Source organism: Podarcis liolepis (assembly GCF_965112155.1).
Source record: "Podarcis liolepis genome assembly, chromosome: 10".
Lineage (NCBI taxonomy): Eukaryota > Metazoa > Chordata > Lepidosauria > Squamata > Lacertidae > Podarcis > Podarcis liolepis.
Window position 1 is genome coordinate 37,948,623 of NC_139562.1, and position 20,831 is coordinate 37,969,453.

The 20,831-nt window shown below is 41.2% G+C and overlaps 1 protein-coding gene across 4 annotated transcripts in view; it reads left to right on the forward strand.

Moving 5' to 3' along the window:
• The window catches only part of KITLG (KIT ligand), a 102,921-nt gene extending 97,019 nt beyond the window's left edge, over positions 1 to 5,902 (forward strand). For 3 of the 4 annotated variants that reach the window (XM_083463042.1, XM_083463039.1, XM_083463041.1), the window contains one exon: positions 1,338 to 5,902. The gene's annotated coding sequence lies outside the window, so the exon portion shown is untranslated. The remainder of the gene's footprint in view (positions 1 to 1,337) is intronic. The other variant, XM_083463040.1, reaches the window with a different exon arrangement.
• Positions 5,903 to 20,831: the final 14,929 nt, after the last annotated feature.

The window sequence follows — 20,831 nt, forward strand, 5'->3', positions numbered from 1 at the left end:
AGTATGCAGCAATTTCATGTGTTCCTGTGAAACTCTGCATTAGCATTCCAAAGTATTAAAGGATATTTATCTGCAAAGTAGTTGCTGTGGTACAAATGACCACTTTGAAATATGGCATTCTATGGCCTATCCATATAGTGGGTTGATAAGGGCCTTCACTGAGTTTCCAGTTTCCAGCATAGCATTCATTTCATATTGCAGCCATATATGGGGGGAAAATCCAGCCCTCGACCCATAGCAGCTTTACAATTTGCACCTAATCCAGGGCATGGAGGGGGTGATATTCACCAATATCATAGCCGGGGAGGCTTAAACCTCCCTTCACTGCTGCTTTCCTGAAGACAATCTCACCTCCTTGACTGGTATAACTTGATTGTCAATTGCATCTAGGGGTTGACTTTTTTGACAAGACTAAGCTAAGTTGGCCAATATGTTTCAGATGTGAACTGAGCTTAAGTTAAAGATTTAGAATGTACATAAAATGAGGTTTGTGACCAAGGTTTTTGCTGGCAAACACCATAACATTTCCCCTCTTCTCTGCCCTCTCTCATACATACACACATACATGCATACATACACTAACACATGACTTGTTCCCAATTTACACTGAACACTGGTACAAACTGTCTTTACACATATACATGTGTTTATGATGTGAAAGAGTACACTACTGTGTATAGAGCTACACAGACCGTATACTCACTGACAGTGGTTTTTTTCTGGGGGGACGCAGGGGACACATACCCCTAAACATTTTGTGAATCTAAGTTTTGCCTCATTGAGGGGCACTATTTAAATATGAGTAGGAAAATGAAAGTACCCCCTAAACATTTTTTTAAGAAAAAAAAGCACTGCTCATTGAATATTGCATCTGTATAACTACAAATGCACAGTTCAACTCGTATGTCTGCATGGCACACATACACATGTTGAAGGTACTATATGAACAAACACCCCTAGTTAACACAGCATGGGATAATATTCTTCTATGCTTTCATTGTTGCCCATATTCTCATCCCACGGTCCTATCCTCCAACCCTCTTCTGTGCCCATTCCTTTCATAAATTTTCACACTTTGCCCAACATTTCTTTCCTCTCTTTCCTATATCTTCTTCTCTTCCTTCTTCCCTGATACCTCGTGATGCTATCACTTCCTTCCCTGAGAGGGCAAGTCCTTTCTGCTACAGACATAATGCATGTATGCTGAAACTGCTTCACAAGGAGGAATTTGCTTGGTTTTGTGATTTGGAGGTGCCATTTGTGAAATTAAACAAATTTCAAGAAAACATCTTCCAAAAGCTATTGCGTTTTTCTTTTCCCCCTCTCTTCTCTACTAGGCAGCTAACAGTTCCATGTTTGCTTCATAAATGAAGCAGCTTTAAGCATATTTGTATTCCTTCTGGAGTGACAGACTGAGTCTGCATCTGTTGTTGTTGTTGCCCGTGACTCCATATTGAGAATATAGAGCTGTGGACAAAGAGTGTGCTACTGTGAAACCAACGTTGAATTAAACATCAAAGAAGAGTCTGCACTGAAATGGACTGTATTTTTATATTCAGACAGATTTGTTTCTTTGCATCTTCAAATTTGCAGTGGAATTTCGCGAATGCATGAACAAGTAATTCTGGATTTTTTGTGATCCAACTCCAAAAGTCATCAGGAAATTTGCATTTTGTGTACAAAAGGAGACTCTGAATGGGAGAAAAACACAGAAATTAACGAGAATACAAATCTTCAGCACTGTACATAAGACTTGCAAGTAAGGTTATGCAGTGGACTAATGTGCTAGCTTTCTTTCATCGGTGGAACTGGGTTCATATTAAATAAGATTGGATATCTGTCGAGCTGTAAGTGAAATTTTATTCCATGTCACAGAAAACAAACATACACTTTGGCAAAGCTGTTAATATCCATCAAGGAGAAGTAAACACTGGATCTTGAAAATGGGGCAATCGGAATAGAATGGAACATTGATTGCCTGATGTTGGGGAGACTCCTATTAATGTTCCAGTGAGAAAATGGAGAGAGAGAAAAGAAGTCAGCTTCAGGAATAAAAAAAATGCCATGATGTCTATTTAAAATGCATATAAACATGCAATTTTGTTCTTGACATTTGCAAAAAAATCATGTCATCTCGAAGATACTAAGGTTTAGTTTAGCTTTTACTGTATGCCATTTCATATTTGCAAATGAATTTTAAAAGTAATACACTTTTCATCACTTAGCCTTCTCCATCAATTATTATATTAGTTCAGCTCAAATAAAAAATGAGAAAACTTTCTTAAAAGTTGTCAGCCTCTTGATATTATTTGTAACAAAGCTGTGGACAACAAATCCACGACTGAAAATAACCTGCTATTCATAAATTTAAAAGAGGGCGCTAAAAGTTAATCAGAGCCCTTATAGAATTTACTTAAGTTATTATTATTTCCGGAAGAGATATTCACAGGATATTGTATTCTGTGAAACAGCTGGGTTGCTCTACATTCCAAGCTACTAATCCAATAATAACCTTAAACTATAATCTTAACTATTGTTAAACTAAAAGTTTAACTATTGTTAAAATGCTCATTTACAACACAGTGATTAAATTACCTATGCTTAAGGGATACTTTATTTAAAAGATTTTCACATATTTATTTATTTTTCATATATGTCACAGACTCTTAGAAATAATATATGAAAAGCTATAGAATGTATTTAGGATAGATTTAAAAATAACACAAATCTGGCATTCCTAAAATCTCTGTCCTGTTATTTTTTTTGGCTAGTATGGAAGCCAAATGACAGCATACGTACCACCAAAACCATTTGTAGTAATTAGGATGAGATCAGTGTGTCTGGCTGTTAACCAGAAAGTTGGTGGTTGGAGCCTACCCAGGGAAGGATGGCTTTGAGCAGGATTCCTGTATTGCAGGGCATTGGACTAGAAGACCCTTGGGGTCCCTTCCAATTCTACAATTCTATGAGGCATATTTGGGATGCATGTTGCAGTCCCAATGACAGAGCTGATCTGTTGAGCTGGCATGATGATGCCCAGGACCACCAGCTTCTATCTGTGACTATAGCCCATAGCTATATCAGAGCCTACAATTGTGACTGTCCATCTTTAGAGTCAGAAAATCATGAAAATCTCTGTGCAACCTAAATATATAGGAAGATCTGCTTGAATGTAGCTCTAGTGCAGGCCCCGACAAGGTAGAAACTAGAGCCTCAGTCAATAGTAACATGCCTCAGTAAATCACTATGCACACCATAAACATGTACAACATTTCACATTCCAGTAAGTGTTCTGGAACACAGTTGTGGATGCAATATCCGAAACCTGCTTTAAAAAAAAAAAATCTTCAGAAGGGAACAAAGGACCCATTTGTTGCTTGATTAAAATGGCTTTAAAGGTAACGTTGCATACTTGTTGGAAACTGCAGTACATATTGTGCAAAGATTCATTTATACTGCAGGGTTTATAACAATGCCACATTCTTTTTCCCTTCCCAAAAAAACAGAACGAGACAAATTTAAGGTCAAGAGGCATTTACAGAGCCAACGAAAAATTCCAAGTATAATCCTACTGGCCTTACCATGCTTGCATAACAATCATTGTTCTCGCTTTGAATGTAAATAACCTCCATTAGCACAAAGTGGAATACCATCCCATCAAAACTAAAGCTGAATAATCATTTTGACAGTGAGTAGCATTTCCTTGGCATTTTATGCTTAAGACATTTGACTGAGTGGTTTGGGCCATCTCAGTTGAATGTCACAAAGATGAAATATCTGGAGACTACTTCACTATTTAGTATTACCATTTGGCAACCTAATCTTTGAAAACTGTAATGGGATGGATATCTCCATCCGAGGAAGAGCAATCTTTGGATCCAAATCCAGTTTGTTTATTTGGTACCTTAATTTGGTTGTGGACATAGCTCATTTCCCTTTAATTGTGATATTAAAATGATTCGTGGCCAGATTTTGAATTCTGGAATTGTCAAAGTGGCTACTATTGAGTTTAAGGGCATGACTCCACCAGAAAGGTAAAATTGGTGTCTTTGTGCCAGAATTGGGATCCAGCCCAGTCACAGCCAGGACTCTGGGCAACAAGGCAAATAGTTCAGAGCGGCCACATTATCTGATTTTTTTTTTTTTTTTAGTAATGAGTTAGCTGTTCTTCACGGGAAGTAGAGCATGGCTGTGTAGCTTTCATGAGTCACAGAGCTCTGTTTTAGATTCAACAGTGCCAATCACTGTGTGTGCGATGTTGCAGCCCCAAGTGTTTCATGAAGGGATCATTCACAACAGCATGGAGAAGGGGCAAACACTCTTTCAAAGAAATAAAGAGAGGTGGGAATCTGGCTTAGCACATACGGAAGATCACTTAATGCAGATTAATCACTCCAATACCATTTAAGAATTCAGTTAAATTCAGAATCTGGATGGGTGAACTTCCTCTGTCTTCTCAATGCATAGTTAGCAGTAGACTGAGGATATGAATCAGTTTTTGTGTGGGCAGAATCCCAGCGGGGTTTTCTTTTGTGCTTATGAGTTCTTTTGGATTGTTGATCACTGAGTATAAGGGTAGGAGCCACCATTATCATTCAGATAAAAACCTTTTTAAACATCCTTTGGGTTGGATCAAGTCCTTCTACAAACAGAAGGGCTACTTCTAACAACAGCACAAGATCCATCCATGGGGAAATCCAGTGGTGTGCTTCTGTTGCACAACGTCTCGAGATGTGTGCTTGTGCAAAGTCTGTGTTGAACAAAGACCTACTTCCTGTGCAACAGTGTGCAAATCACTGACACTGCCCATGATTTTCCCCCAGTGACTTATCTCCAGATCCAACATTTTCTCTTTGTGTAGTATATGTAGTGCTCTTTTTGGGGGGGGTGTTTTTCAGCAAGGGGCCCTTATAGTCGTGCCTTGGAAGTTGAACGGAGTCTGTTCTGAAAGTCCTTTTGACTTCCAAAACATTTGAAAACCAAATCGCAGCTTCTGATTGGCTGCAGGAACCTCCTGCAGCCAATCAGAAGCTGCGGAAACCCTGTTGGATGTTCAGGTTCCAAAAGAACATTCACAAACCAAAGCAAACGCTTCCGAGTTTGCGGAGTTCGGGAGCCAAAACGTCTGAGTTCCAGGGCATTCGGGATCCAAGGTACAACTGTATATTCCTCCAAAAGAATAAAAATGCTGTTTTTTAAAAAAGAAAATTAATAGATCAATTAAGCCAACATCATTTTATCCCTTATGGAGCTTGTGAAAGTGCATCTAGTGAATTCATGGATAGCTTCTGTGGAAACAGAAAGAAGCTAGCTACATAGGGCAAATTTCAATATGCTATGTTACAAGAGATTTTACTTGAATAACTTAATGGTACTTATTTCACTGCAAACTCATTCTAGATCCATATTTCATACAAATGTGCCATGCTATGTTCCTTTCTCTTTTGAATGTGGTTAGACTCTCCAGACTACACACTATTTAATTGTTAAATCAAAAAGCTACATTTGTATTGTTTCAGCTATTTGGAATAAGAGTTTGAGAATTACATAATAGTTTCCCCTGTATCACTAGTAATTTCATTCACCTGTATTTTTAAAAGAAGCCATGTTAAAAAAAAAATTATTAAATATATTTAAGTCCTAGGAACTCAGAAACTTCAGACTCCTTCTTATCGGACAGATATATTCCTTTGCTGGCTCGGTCATGGATTGAGATTATGTATATTTTGATGTGTATTTGTAATCTGACTGAAGGTTAATTGACCAAGTTTATAAAATGTAATGTGTATCTTATGTGTCCTCTTAAAAATAGATGTATACCCCTGTCCTTTTTTATATTGGTTGAATCTGAAATTATATACATATGCTTTATTGTTCTAAACAATGAATTTTATGCACTGAGGTTTAATGAGTGCTTTCCTTTCATTGACTCCATAAGGAGAGGCTTCCTGGGGAAGATCAGCAGTCTTTTAAATATGGCATCCCTTTTCCACCAGCAGCATTATATACACTGATAATGTTTAATTGCACAGGGTGCTAACACAATATCACATCCCTAATTGATTCCTTCCATCGTCTGTGGAATTCATGATATTCTGACCGCTATATTCTTAATGAGCTTTGAAAGGTCTCTAGATCTTTAAGGAAATCCTCTTCCTAATGGTCCCAAAGCTGTTTCCTAATATCAGCACATTTGCTATTAGTCAAACCTTTTGCAACAGTCAATGTATGTATTTCTTGTTTGTACTGCACTTTGCCAGATGTTTGGAATCAATGCCATTAAGGATTGGGTGCATGTGACTCAACTGTAGTTGAATCCAGACAATCATGAAACACTGGTGACAAATGAGACCATGTGACTTAGAGGGGCTATATTCTAGTGAAACAGCCTTAGGGTTTTGACCCTGGAGCTATTGTGCTTGTGGCTAGATTACTATAATGCTCACCATAGGACCTGTGCCAGATGGCCAGCTGTTCAGGTGGCATTCATTTAGTTTCTTATGTGTGCCCATGTTGGAGGAAAAAAGAAGCCTGTAGGGAGCAAATTCAACAGTCCTACACCTGTGGAACTCAATTTCTTAGATGCTTGCCCAAACTTGATAAACCCTATTAGCAAAGGCTTAAGCCTGATCTTAGTGCACGAGTATAAGCAAGATGATGAGGTTTTAACATTTGCCACATCTAGTGATGCTGTTTTTTTACAGCATTCTCCCTCTGAAATTTGAAAGCGGGAGTGGCTCCTGTGAAGATACGTATGTTGCGATAAGTAATTGTGCACTCAGCACATGTAGGAATGTGAATGAGCTACTAACTACCACCACCAGTCACTAATGGAGGAGGGAGAGACCTGGCTTTTGCCAGTGCCTCACAGCAAACAGAGGTGATGCCCATTGCACCTGGTAAGGAGAAAGAAAAAACCTCTACTGTTGGGCATTGTTTCTGACAGGTGAAATCTTCAGTGGGTGCAGAACACTGGATGCTTCTGTGCCATGCCTTGCAGCACTGCATGAAGCTGGGCTGCCCTTCTTCCTTGCTTGGAGCAAATTGCTTCAGAGGTGAAAATTGCATGATCCTCTAGATGGTCAAACAATGCCAAGATGATATGCTTAGTCACCAGGAGATCAGACTTCATCTTCAACAGATTCACTCCATGGCTCGCAAAAACCCTAAACTCAAAACAGATTCTCTCCATAGCGCACATCGCAGCCCTTGAATTCATTGCTGAGGAAGAAGGCAGTGCAACATCTGGGCAACATCTTTTTAGATGTTACATGGAGCATAACAAGTCATGCTGTGTCGAGTGAGGAACATGGTTTCCTGTAACCACAGTGATGCCGCAATCCAGTCACACTTTCCAGAGGGGCAGAGCCAAATCTGCAACCCTTCTGAACACAGCAGCCAAGGCAGAAGGACAGCAGCCTGGAGCTGGTTCAGTGATCAGCCCTGATGGCAATGAGGCGAGCTTGGGTTCAATAGATACCCAGCTGCATCAGCCCCCTTAAACTTCTGGTAAACTCTGTTCAGAGCCATTGTGCTGACTGCTGGCAGAGGAACGCTCGAGGTGTCATTCCTGAGCGTGGGTGACATTTGGTGCTCCCCCCACCCGTGACTCGGACTCCCATGCCTACTGCAAGCCATTGGCGCAGCTCCTTCCCTCCCCCTGACAGTTGGCAGTAGGCACAGGAGTCAAGGGTGGGCGGTGTGCCGTTGCCCCATGCTCCCAGCTGGAGGAGGCAGGTGAGCAGGAAGGGGAGAGGAAGGAAGCAGGATCGGTGGGTTCATGCGCGGCTACCCCGCACCTGGGAGGGCACCCTCTGCACCCCTTGGGAACAAGCCCACGCACACCTCGGGAACGCCCCCGCCCTGGTCCTCCACGGGCAGTGACAGGTTGGCTTACTATGAGAGACCTGCTCACAAGACAAGGGGATTTGGGTTGCTCTGCTCATCAGTGACTCCACAGGGAATGTGACACAAAATGCCCCAGCTGCTCCTGGACATGATCTTCTGGGGAAAGCAGGTCTGGATACACCATAATAGTTCACCGCATCACATAGCCTACAAGCCTGTCACTCCAATTTTACAAACGAATGAGCTTCTGAAAATTAGATGGGAGGCTGACAGGCTAGTTTTCCAGGCCACCTTTTCCAGAATGATAGAAACCAAAATGTCCCCGCAATTAATGTGAACGCTAATATTTTCACCTATAACTCTGACTCTCGGCTGCTGCAGAACTTCATAGCTGTATGCCTTTTCCTACTGCTACATCAGTTTACATTAGACAAAAATCCAACCCAGTGACGCAGATGTAATTCTAGCTGACATGCTAACATGGAGTGTTTCCATATGAGCTATCAAAAGCCATTTTTACAGGACGTTTTGGAAACCTGGGGACATCATCTTGTTTTACTGGGGCAAGAAGGTTCAGTAGTTCAAGTTCTACTATAGCTTAAGAAGTTGGAACTCTCCGTCTACTTCTACCATCAATTATTTACAAACTAATGGTTGAAATTCTTCTAAGGATCAGAATTAATTATAAAGGAACTGAAATGTGTGCGTGCATGCTCATGCGTGTGTGTGCACGCGCGCACACAGTCATGTACTAATAAGTTCTTATACATTTTTTAAAAACAGAATGTTTGCTCTGGCATGGGTCCAAAAGTCCCCTGCATCATTTCCACACACAAATGGAACTTGCCTAATTTTATTTTGCTCCTAACTGTTTAATTGTGTCACTTGTAGGGCTTTCCAAAAGATTCCACATGGAAGAGACGCCTGAGGCATCAGGTTGCACAAGCAACCTAGTGGTTCCTCAGATTCCAGCCAGTGGCCAGTGTTAGCTCCAACATTTGGAGCCCCTTTGATAAGAGGTCATCCACTTCATACCCACTTCTTCTCTGGTCGAGTCTAGCATGCCCTCCAGGTATCCCAATTTTCCAGGGACAGTCCAGGAATTACAGAAGCCACTGACGGTGGCAGCAGCACCGGTGGGGGAAAATAGAGACATTCTGGGATCAAATCAGAAGCTGGGACATCTTTCATAATTCTGGGACTGTCCCTGGAAAATCTGGACACTTGGAGGGTAAGCAATACTGAACTAGATAGGCGGCTTCCTATGTTCCTTTTGTAGCACCCTGCTTGTGGTTAACGCTTAGCTGGAATGAAATATTCAACGCAGCAATAGAGAAATTAAAATAATTATTTATTTGTCAGACAAATAAATGAGAGGCACAGTGGTATATGGTTACCAAGCTCTGGCCTGGCCCCTGCCATTATGGCCAGCCCTTATATTCCCTTAATCCAGCCCCCTTTGCTCCTCCTGTGGCTGCCTCTGTCCAATCAGCCTGGTTGAAATTCCTATTGGCTGATTGCTATATCCAATCCTAAAAGATACACCCATATCCTCCTGTCCTTATATGGAGGACAAACAGCTATATATTGTTACATCTATAAATGACAAATAAGTAGTAATATATCTTACATGTGTCTCAACAAGGAATCTTAATTACCAGCTCACCTCTTGCCCTCCTTGCCCTATTGCCTTCTAAAACAAATGGTTAATCTTAAATTTTTATCTTAAACATATGTCAAGGATCTTGAGTTTCACATCAACATTGAAAGATATCCTTCATTTGAAGGTTTCTAAACAAATGTCTGACAGCTAATATATCAGGACAGCATTTGATGGCGTCTTCTTGTCTGGCAGGGGGGCTAAACTGCTGGCTGACTTAATTCCAGGATAAATACAACTCTTCTAGCATTTGTTAAATCCTTTGCATAATTACATTTAAGCCAATATATTTAAGCTAATATATTTCATACATTATCATAAGTAACCTTTTAAAAGAATAAAGCTTCTCAAAGTAGAAAGGGAGGAACTCAGTAAAAAAAACAGTTTTTAAAGAAGGCTCTTTAGTTTACACCTCCCCCTTTCACCCTCCTTTCCAGCCTCAAAATAAAATAGGAAGAAGCTTCTTTTTCCCCAGCCAAGCCAGTTGCCTTTTCTCTCAGTTTAAGGAAGAAACAGCTTTAAAAAGACTTCCCAGCTAGATGCTTTAAAAAGACTTCCCAAAAAGCCTCTCTTTCTCTGTCAGCTAGATGTTTTTTCTCCCATTTGCCTCTGGCCTTAGAAAATACAGCTCAAGGTTTAAGAGAGGCCCATGGTATCATTTTACTATTTGCCCATTCCTAATTATGTTTATCTCTGTTTTTTTATCTTCTGTAACATGTAGGGTCAATGTCCTGCTTTTAGTCTGTAATTTCAGCTTTTACGACTTTGAGAATTGTTTTCTGCTATAAATCAAAAGGGGCCCCTTGTCTTAGGAGAATGGCCAAGGTTTTCTCTGCCTGGCATGAAACATTTGAAAATCTAAGCCCATTTAATTTAGGAACCTGATCAAGATATAAGCCAATATAAGTCTTGATTAAATATGCAGTCTATATTCAGATGCCACACTTTCTGTTTATCTAATATGCTTGAATAGAAAATAGCTTTGGCGGAGGGGAGCTTTAATGGTAACTAGTCCAAAATGTCAAATACTTACAAACAAAATGATAGGCTATATTGTCGTCAATCTAGGCACTGCAAAATGTTGGCAGGTATTGATTCAGCTTCTTGTTTCTAAATTGCTATTACCCCCCCCCCGGTCTTTTTAAATTCTTTTTCGTTCATCTTCAACAACTTGGGCATAATATAGGACTGACTCTATAAACAAGTATGGCCCTCTTGACCTCCAGCCCCTTCTGGTAAATTCCATGGAAAAAGAATAGAAACTCAGAGCACAGATTCATTTTTTCCAGACATATGTGACATTTTGGGCTTCTGTCCAGGCCTGAACACAGGGGCAGTTTTCTGTCTCTTTTGGCAAAATGAGAGGTTTTCTTGAACTTGTGGGGGGGGGAAGATTCTTTGGAGACTACAAGCGCCTCTTTGTTTGTAAGCTATTGTGCCATGGTGAATGAAGTGCAATAGTAAAATAGGCCCAATTAAAGAAGCTGAAAGGCAGAATGTGTGGCTTGTATCAGTTTTAAGTGACCAAAGAGCACAAATGCCAAACAGCCTGCATGTTAGACATTCCTTCTCCTCATAGCTTTCATTTTCCTTGTTGAATATTATGACAATTCATCTGTCTTGCCCATGGAACTGAATGTCTTTTAACATTTATCCTTTCAGGACTACCAACAGAGGAGGAGCCATATGTTTATTAATGGAAAACATGTGTTTTCCCCCTCTCTCTTAACAAATAAAAGGAAAAGGCAATTAATGTGTGTAGAAGCTAGCCTACTGCACAGAAGTAAAATTTTCATTTCTTGCTTTGCTCACCTTTGCCTCTGGCCCACCCACCAGTGGCATGTGCTTTCCCTCAGAAAGTTGCCCAGAAGAGGGCAGGACCCTTCTGCAGAAAAATGTTCCCTGTTTCCAAGGTATGTTTGTTTCTTCTGCACGTTCATCATTGGGCAGTTACCTCTTTTACTGCTACCTGCTGGATGCTTGCCACAAACACACAAGCAAGACTTATTTCCCTGACCCAGAATAAGTGAGGACTGTGTATCAGGCTGATCAGTAGCAATAAACATCTGCGGCATACAAACAGTTCAGACCAGGGCAATCTAACATGCATGTGGCCCTCTATGCCTTTTTTTGGTGGCCCTTAACATTTTACACCTCATGCCTACAGCCCTCACACTGTCTTCCCAAAGCCAAATAAGGAGGTGCTGGGCTTTGGAAGAAAGGCGTGAGGGCTCTGACAAGGTCCCAGAGTCCTCCTGTCTCTTTCCCAGAACCTTGTTGGTGCTTTCTCGGCTTTTGGAAGGAGGATGGAGGGCTCTAGGAACCTACCAGAACTCTGCACATCCTTCCCAAAGCCCAGCGCTTCACTTAGCTGGCTTTGGGTAGGCTGCACGAGGGCTGGGGAGTGTCGAATCCACACATACCATGACAAGGCAGTGTGTGGCCCATGGGTTTCATGTTGAAGTACTCTTGTGGCCCACTTGGTATAAAAAGTTTGACCCTCCTGGTCCAGACTATGGGTTGCATACAATGCAAGCCCTACTCATAGTAGATCCATTGAAATCATTGGACATGACTAACAACAACAGCAGCAAAATTTTTATTATTTATACGCCGCCCATCTGACTGGGTTGCCCCAGCCATTCTGGGCAGTTCTCAACAAAATATTAAAAACACAATAAAACATCAAACATTTCAAAAAGTAAAAGTTTTGAGCTTTTTTTTAGGAAGACCCCAAAATTGAACTTTTTGTTTGAGGAAACCACTGAAATGGTTGAACTTTTTAAAGGAAACTCCCAAAGTTGAGCTTTTCTTTTTACAGAAACACCAAAAAAACAAACAAACCCAAAACCCCATGAAATTTTGCAATTAACTTGCAAAAGCGCCACATTTCAGAAATTCCCCCTAGATGTCAATTCTGCTCTTACAGAGCTCCTTCAGATGTCTTCTAAAAGTCAAATAGTTGTTTGATAGGAGGGCATTCCACAGGGCAGGTGCCACCACCAAGAAGACCGTCTGCCCGACTAACTTAGCCCCATTAATTTCAGTAGATCTATTCTGAGTAGGACTTAGGTAGGTACAACCCTTTCATCTATACCACTATCATGACAACTGTCTTTTGAACATTGACATCGAAGAAACATCATAAAAAGTGAGTAATGGGTGGTTTGCTTTTGCTGCATGCAAGAAAGAGATACCAAGAGATTGTAATCACTGAAGTACAGCTGTGTTTTTAAAAATAGTGGGAGGATAAAGAGCACCCATTTTAATAATAATAATAATAAATAGGCAAACAACTAGTAAGGAAGGAAAACCATATCAGCCATCTAAAGGCCAAGTAAACAAATTCCATTAAAGTATCAAAGCAGATTAAAAAAAAATATTAGTGCTTTTTCAGCAACAAATCCAATCACCTAATTACTTTCTAATAAACTTAATGCAGGCGTCTGCATATGTTCCAACAGGCAGGATAAGGAATCAGATTTTTATTCTGAGTCTTCCACAGAAAGGCCAACAACAAATCTAGATACTTCAGTGGCTTTCAAGGGCCCATTCTGGGATAAAGAACATACTCTGCCCTAGCACTGTTCAGAAGAGGGAAACAAGTCAGTAAAGTTATTATTTGTTACAGATTTTTAAAAGAAAACATTTGAACAAAAGAAGGGTCTTGATGTTGAGCTTTTCTTGATCTGGATTTACCATGCACATCAAGTGAATTAACAAAGTTAGTAGCTCTCAGTTAAGAGGAACCTCCTGATTATTCAGTCCCAGAATTCATCCCCTTGAAAAGTACATTGGGGTGTGCACCAACCACAAGATTTGGTTCAATCCTTCAGAACACAGCCCGCTTTTGGTCCAAAGCACTTTGGAAGTGGCCTGATTTGGTTCACATCCAAATCCCAAGTGAGATATTGCTCAACATTTGTTTGCATCTTCAGACCCAGAGACCTCCCCCCTAAATAAATTCACACATGACTCAAACTTTAATTTTGGTTTTTGGCAGAATTCAGGCCACAACTTTATTGATTACATAAGGTGAGTGGTTGCATAGGCTCTGGTTCGACTAGTTCGCTGCACCCTTACAGGCAGCGCTGACCCAGGGCACCAGCATAGGTCAGCCAAGGGTGAACACCTGGGAAGGCGAACAGCTGGGAACAGACTATGTTCACCACCCAGATGCCCCCCTGGACGCAGGCACAGGCACAACCGCCTCTCAGGGTTTGACCAAACCAGCTGAATCCCTGGATTCCTTTAACGGAACATAGGGATGGTGAGAGCATTCTCCCATCCCTATCACCTGAATCAGTGCTTATCCGCAACCTTACAAGTTGTGACGATTTGCTACGTGGCAGGCGAAACCCAAATGGCAACAGCCAATCAGCCAAGTGGGGAAATTCCTGCCTTGCCCCTGTCCCAATGACAGACGACACACGACGGCATAACAAGGTCAAGTGCACAAGCCTTAAAAGTAGGAAGAGGTGGACGGATTTTCCGAATGCACGAGCCGAAAGAGGAAGTTCTGGGCACGTGCATGGGTATATATAGGTCCCTCGATCCGTTTAGACTGCACTCCATTGGCAGATTGAACCCAACATGGAGGGACTAACCAATCAGGTGTTGTGGCTAACCAATCCAACCCGCCCACAATGCAGGGGGTCAGTCTCCAGGTCTCACCGCAACACATGACCTCTTTTAGGGAGGACACAATTTTTAGTTTAAATGGGTGGGGTTAAGAGGAAGGGATATGGTTTGAAGTGGAAGGGGAGAGGCCAAGGGCCCACTGATACCCTGCACCCCAGAAATGTGGAGCTGTGCCTGGACCAGGGAGTTAAAAGGAATGCAAAAATTAAAATAAAAAAATGCATGGGGGTGGGTTCTGTTCAAATGCCACAAAAAGTCACAGAAACTAGGTACAAAATCCTTCCTAGTTCAAAATATCCCCTAGCAGTGTGTTTAGGATTGCTTCCTTGGCCTAATTTTGTTTGATGGCATGCATTCAAACCATTAATTAAGAGATTTTTAGGACTTATTAAAGAAAGAAAAAACCCCACAAAAAACAAATAGTCCTGCCAAACACCACAATTGACATCTCATAGAATTAAGCTTAAGGAAGTTGAATTTGGAATGCTGCTAGTTGGCCATGATCCTGATAATGCTCCTGTGAGCGATAATTATTGTACAGTAGTACTTTTTCTTAATCATCATCATATATCAACAAATATGGGGTTTGCTAATTAAAATGGGGGTAGTTTACCTCCACAGCTTAAACGAATGCAAAGCAGTGTTCTTAGATTTGAGAATTAAAGAGGAATTGATTCATGAAGAGAGAAGGAAATAGCAATGTCTGAGATCTGTGGAATAGCAGAACAGTGACAGAGCATGTTTTCCTTCTGGAGAAGGGGTTGGGGTGGTCAGTCCCAGAATTATTGGCAGGAAAATGACAGTATTAGTATTTGCCTTTCCATTATTCCTACCATGTAGGCTGTCCTCTACAACAAGGGTAGAGAAAGACCTCTGGCGTTATCGATATTGCTGGATTGCAACTCTCATCATTCATGACCATTAGCAAAAATAGATATGAGTCTGAACATGTATTTAAAGCAACACATTGTTTCCACCAACTAAAGTCACAAAGAACGACAGCATTATAAATTTAAAAGAAAAGAGTGGCTTAGGGCTCAACAACGTACCCATTTGCCTCACCACTTTCCCCTGGGGAACCCCAGTCTTTAGCAATGGATTGGAACAAATGGCAATTGGGTTTTCTGTGGATTTGGAGAGGGGCAAGTGATGGGGCAAAGGCAAATCGTCTAGAACCCATACTTTCAAGGCATGGGACAAGCAGAGGTGTGGACAAGCCCTTAGTCTAGTGTGACAGCTGCTCAACCTCTGTTATGCAAATGACACAAACTCCTTCATTTATTTTTCATTTACCAGGTTTCCAGTTCTATGTGTTTCAGAACGACCAGTCAGCTCTTCAGAGGACAGAGGGATATAGGCAAACTATGTACAGTGGTACCTCAGGTTACATACGCTTCAGGTTACAGACTCTGCTAACCCAGAAATAGGGCTTCAGGTTAAGAACTTTGCTTCAGGATGAGAACAGAAATCGTGCTCCGGCGGTGTGGCTGCAGCAGGAAGGCCCCATTAGCTAAAGTGGTGCTTCAGGTTAAGAACAGTTTCAGGTTAAGAACAGACCTCCGGAACGAATTAAGTACTTAACCTGAGGTACCACTGTATATATGGTAGTGTTTCTTTTGCACTCAGAAACCTACATTTTAAATTTTCTGTGCTTGCTGTGATAACAAACCTTTTGAAAAGAACTCAGGAATGATACAGACAAGCACAGCCTAATAAAAATCCTAGCTTTGACAGTCAACAAGGACAGTTGCCAAGCTTCATTCTACAAACACTTAGAATCTGGATCTGGCCTATAGGAACCAACCAAACTGACTCTCTTGACTGAGAATCTGGTGGTGCATATTCACCTTCTGTTGATAACTGTAATAGAACATCAAAAGGTAAGCCAACTAAGCATCTAGATGGGAATCCATGTGTAACCTGTTTGGGCAGTTCCTGCAAGGCATGCCTACTTTCTTTTATATTGGTAGCTGTACTTTTAATCTGTTTATTACCTCCCTCAGATCATTTTATTGATGTTTGAATTGTATATTTCTCTTCCCTGTCTAGAAGAATGGTTCCCAAACTTTTCCCTCATGGCCCATTTGAAAACTGCTGATGGTCTTAGTAGAACACATAATGATTTTTCTGCCTGATGTTGCAAATGTAATGTGCTATGGTAGATGCCATGTATTTTCTATTGTCTTTTTATTGCTTCTTTTATTTTTTATATTGTATTTTATTGTATTGCTGTTTGAATTCTATGGAATGCCAATAGTAAAGCAATACAATATAAGAAATAAAAGAAACAATAGAAAGACAATAAAAATAAATATGAATATTGAATGTAAACATGCTGTGAACCACATGAATAAAGTGTGTCGTCTGTGGACCAGAATTTGGATAACCCTGCTCTGTACTGTAGGTGAACCATAGGTTCTCTAAATAAATAAGCAAGCAAGGGATTCCTTTCCTACTTTTGCACCCTGATCCTTTTCTGTTATGTCAGAATGATTTGGTAGTCAACTGTTCTTTTATTCTTTGTAATGGATCTAAAAATGTTAAATGAGAAAAATGAACCATATCCAACATTGTAGCTCTGTTGAAGCAAGGGATTTCCATGCAAGCAATGAAACTCCCTCTTCCTCCACTGCCTCCTTCAGCCCCATGTGCACCCTGCCAATCAGTTCTGGAGGGCTGAGACTTACTTATGAGTAGGTGTGCATAGGATTGATGCACATGTTTTAAATAAAACAATTAAAATACCCCTTTAGATATTAGACATTAAAAGCATTGAGCCATGTCCGGTGGTGGCTGTCCACTGATGAAATTTAAAACAAATTAACACTGCATTTGGTCACTAGAAATCTGCTTTGAAGAAAAAAGACTGACTTTTCTAAAAGTCTATTATGTCCGGATATAGAGGTTGGTATTCAACTAAGTTTTTCTCAGAGCAGAACCACTGAAATGAATGGACCTAATTTAGTCATGTTCATTAATTTAAAAGGTTTTAACTCTGACAAAAACTTAGTTGAAAATGACCAGGAATATTTGGTTCAGGATAGATTATGAAATTCGCCACGTCCTTGCCCACTAATATGGACCTTGTGGCATTTGAGGAGTGAAAGAACAGCAACCTCATAAACAGCTGAAATTTTCTATAAAAGGAAAGGAAGCTTTTGTTTATTTGCTTTTTAGTCTGCCTGGCAGTACAATGGTGGGAGATGATTTGTTACAACTTTTCCCACAGACCAATCCCTGGGAGTACACTTCTATTAAAAATGTGTTCTTGTGGTTCTGCAAAAATAGTATCTTGTGCATTCTTTTCCATTTAAAATAATTAGACTGGAGGCCTTCCAGCAAGTCCCTCCTCCTCTTTCTTCATTTAATCTATTCTCACTTTGTTACATCCTGCTGTAACAGATGGTTTTAGGATACTAGCTTGAAGAGAAATTCTGCAAGTACCCTAGCATGTCTTTTATTTTGAAAATAAAAACATTGGTCTCAAGAGATAATGTGATATATTCAATGATTATTAGGTTCTGGACATAGCCTTAGAGATGAAGGGTTTTCTTTTCTTCTCCTATGAAGTATTGCAGCTCAGTACAAAAAACCCTCCCTTCACCTATCATGTTTAATCTAATGCACAAAAAGTTGGGAAATATTTATACAGCTTCCCATGCCATCCATCAGCCAACTGGCACTAAGTGTATACAGTCCATGGAGCAAGCTGCAAAGAGCGCGAGGCCTTACTAAATCCCAGAGGCTGTAATGTTGATGCCTCGAGATTCTGTAAATGGTCTCCTTAAAGCCACAAAGCTGTTGTTCGTTCTGCTCCTCTTGCACGATATAAGCAAATTGACAGAATTTAAGAAGGTGGTGGCAGAGCGGGGTGGGATAGTCACAGAGAAGGTCAGACCATTTTATCCAAAGCTACTTTCCTTAGGTTAACATTTTTAATTCTTTAGGCTGGCCATGTTAGAAAGTGAGGGCAGTTTTCCTGCCATTTCTGCTGCATAGCAGGAACATTGGCTTGCAGACAACTAATCTGAATCAGGCACTTCTCCAGGTAATGGACTGACTTATGATCTAGTAGATTCATGCCCAGCCCTCTCCAACCATAATGCTCCATTTTGAGGCACCACATTGGCCAAGACCAGCAGGAACACAGCTGCCAGTGGTGTTCAGTTGGTCATGCTTTAAAGTATCAGCAGCCTTCGCAGTGGCAAATGCTTCCCATACTGGCACAGCAGAGGTCAGGGTATGGGGACACCTGCAAAAACTTATACGCTTCTTCCCGTCAGCAGGTATCAGGAGGTTTGGTGTGTCCTTAGCATTTTCAAGTTCTTAAGGAATTATGGCTCTCTTCTAAACAGTTCCACCCTGCAGCCATTGTGATTGTGGATATAATAAGAATAAACGTACAGGGGGAACAATTCACTCTGAAACCGAGTTGGGAAGAATGTCTCTTTCTAAGCAGGTTGCCATTTGCCCATGATGACTCTTATGGATGACTCTTGCTGTGGCATACATAGGGGGAAGGCAAGATTTAAGAAATTAATTTAGAAACAAGCTGAACATACTGTCTCAGAAACTACAGACTGAAAGGTATACATTTTAAACTGGGGGGAAATGAGCCTGATTTTTCTCCAAAACATAACTGGGTTGAACCAAGACTCCTTTGTGATTCTAGATTAATTAAGCAAATACTGTCTAACACTTATGCATCTGACTAGAAGTGTAGATGGTAGCAAGAGTCTGTTCACAGATAATCACAACCATAAGTAATTAATGTTGCAGTGCCAGCTAGTATTTAAATCAAATTTATAGATTTCATGTAAACTGCAGAGGAATCAAAGCAATAAAATCCAATTCCACTAGAGTAACACCAGTACTAATCATCAATAACCAGTAAAATGCTTTCTTTTTTACTGAAAAAAATGGCTTTTTTCCACACCTTGTTTTTTTTAACGTAAAGATTGGTAAGGAGATCTGGGGAACTGCAAAACATGTGCACTATTTTCTGACGCTTTCATTGTATTTAATAAAGGTGTGTGCAGGGCCATCTTAAGCATATCCGGCGCCGTGGTGCAAAGATCCCTCCGGCGCCCACACTTTCCCAGAGTTGTTGACCTTTTTTTAGGACTGGAGGAGGCTGGCAGTGGCTGGAGGGCGGCTCCTCCGGTGGAGAAGAGGTGGAAGCTGGACGTGGTGCTTCCCAGCTCAGCTGACCACAGCAGGCAGCTCACCAAGCGAGCAGGCCTGCGCTGAGCGAACAAGGGTGTGTGCACCGCTCCCACCAAGCATCAGTTCAGTTTTTTCCCTTTTAGCCTTCTGGCACCCCGCAGAATTCGGCGCCTGCAGCTAAAAGGGAAAAACCCGAGCGGTGCACTCAGCGTGCTCGTTCAGTGTTGCCTGTGCTCTCGCCTGGCACCCTCCAGAACTTGGTGCCCTGGTGCCCTGCGCCACTAGCCTCTGTGGGTAAGATGGGCCTGGGTGTGTATAGATTAGACAGACAGATTTCATCCAGACTTCTTTGGATATGTTCAACAAATTTACAAAAAATCCAGATATATATTGAAATCATCTGGAGAATCAGATGCTCTTTCTCTCAAACATGTTGTGTTACCCTTGCCAAAATTGTCACATGAAACTTGTAGCATGTAACAGTGTCCATTTCAGCTCAGGGTGACTCAGGCCTTTTCTATCCCTGTCTCAAGAAAACATCCCAGTCAGTGGTAAGGGATTACAGGAAATATAAGGGCTCATCCAAACCTCCGCTTGTGCTATGCCTTGAATGTGCAGGACAGAATGGTTTTCACTTGACCTGAACTTTCTAGGCACGGGTCTGAGTGGCTTCTTGCCCCAGTCCTTTTCCAAGGGAAAACCTGCTCTTTATTGATAAATCAGAACAAATAATAATTGGGGGGGGGAGACACCCAAATTGCTGTTTGCTCTGATTGAGTGTTAAAGAGTGGTTTTCCCTCAGATACAAGTGTGGATAAGTCCTAAGTGAGGATAAATTTAGGTCAATGGTGCTCAAAGCTACTGGAGATGCCTGCCCCCCCCCCAATGGTTAGGGTTATTAATTTTGCTTAATTGGCTTCTTCCAGCAAAGAAGGTAAGTTCAGCTTCCCCAACAAATCTGATTACAGCAAGGAGCTTATGGGAACAAAGCCTAGTCAATGTAGTTGGAAGTGTAAAAGTTACAGTTTTTGTGCGGAACTGTTAATGAGATTACTTCTGGTACTGCATAAGTTGGAGAGAAGGGTGCTGCTTTGAAAATTATGGAGTCATTTGAATTCCACAGGAGTTGTTTGCACAGCCACAAAGCTTACAATTCTTTGCATACTCCAAAGAAGGTGGAAACCACACGGCATGTCATTTTAAAATTTAGCTTTAGAACTACAGATTTTGCAGTGTAAATAAACTTCAGTGGGACAGGGATGAATACTTCTTCCAGTTGAGAAGAAACAGGCAGGAGGAAAGCGTCAACAGCTAGGGAAGAAAAACTTATTTGGGGATTCCTTTGGCTGGTTTCCTTGACTGAGCTCCGGCTCAGATTAATAATGGCAGACATGCTAGCTGGGCTGCGTTGTGCATCTGCCAAGCCAGCATGGTATATTCTCAGAACCAAGGGCACCTTACAGTATAAATAAATGGCCTCTGAAAGCATACTTGTGCGGTGAAGGCTGAGGTGCTC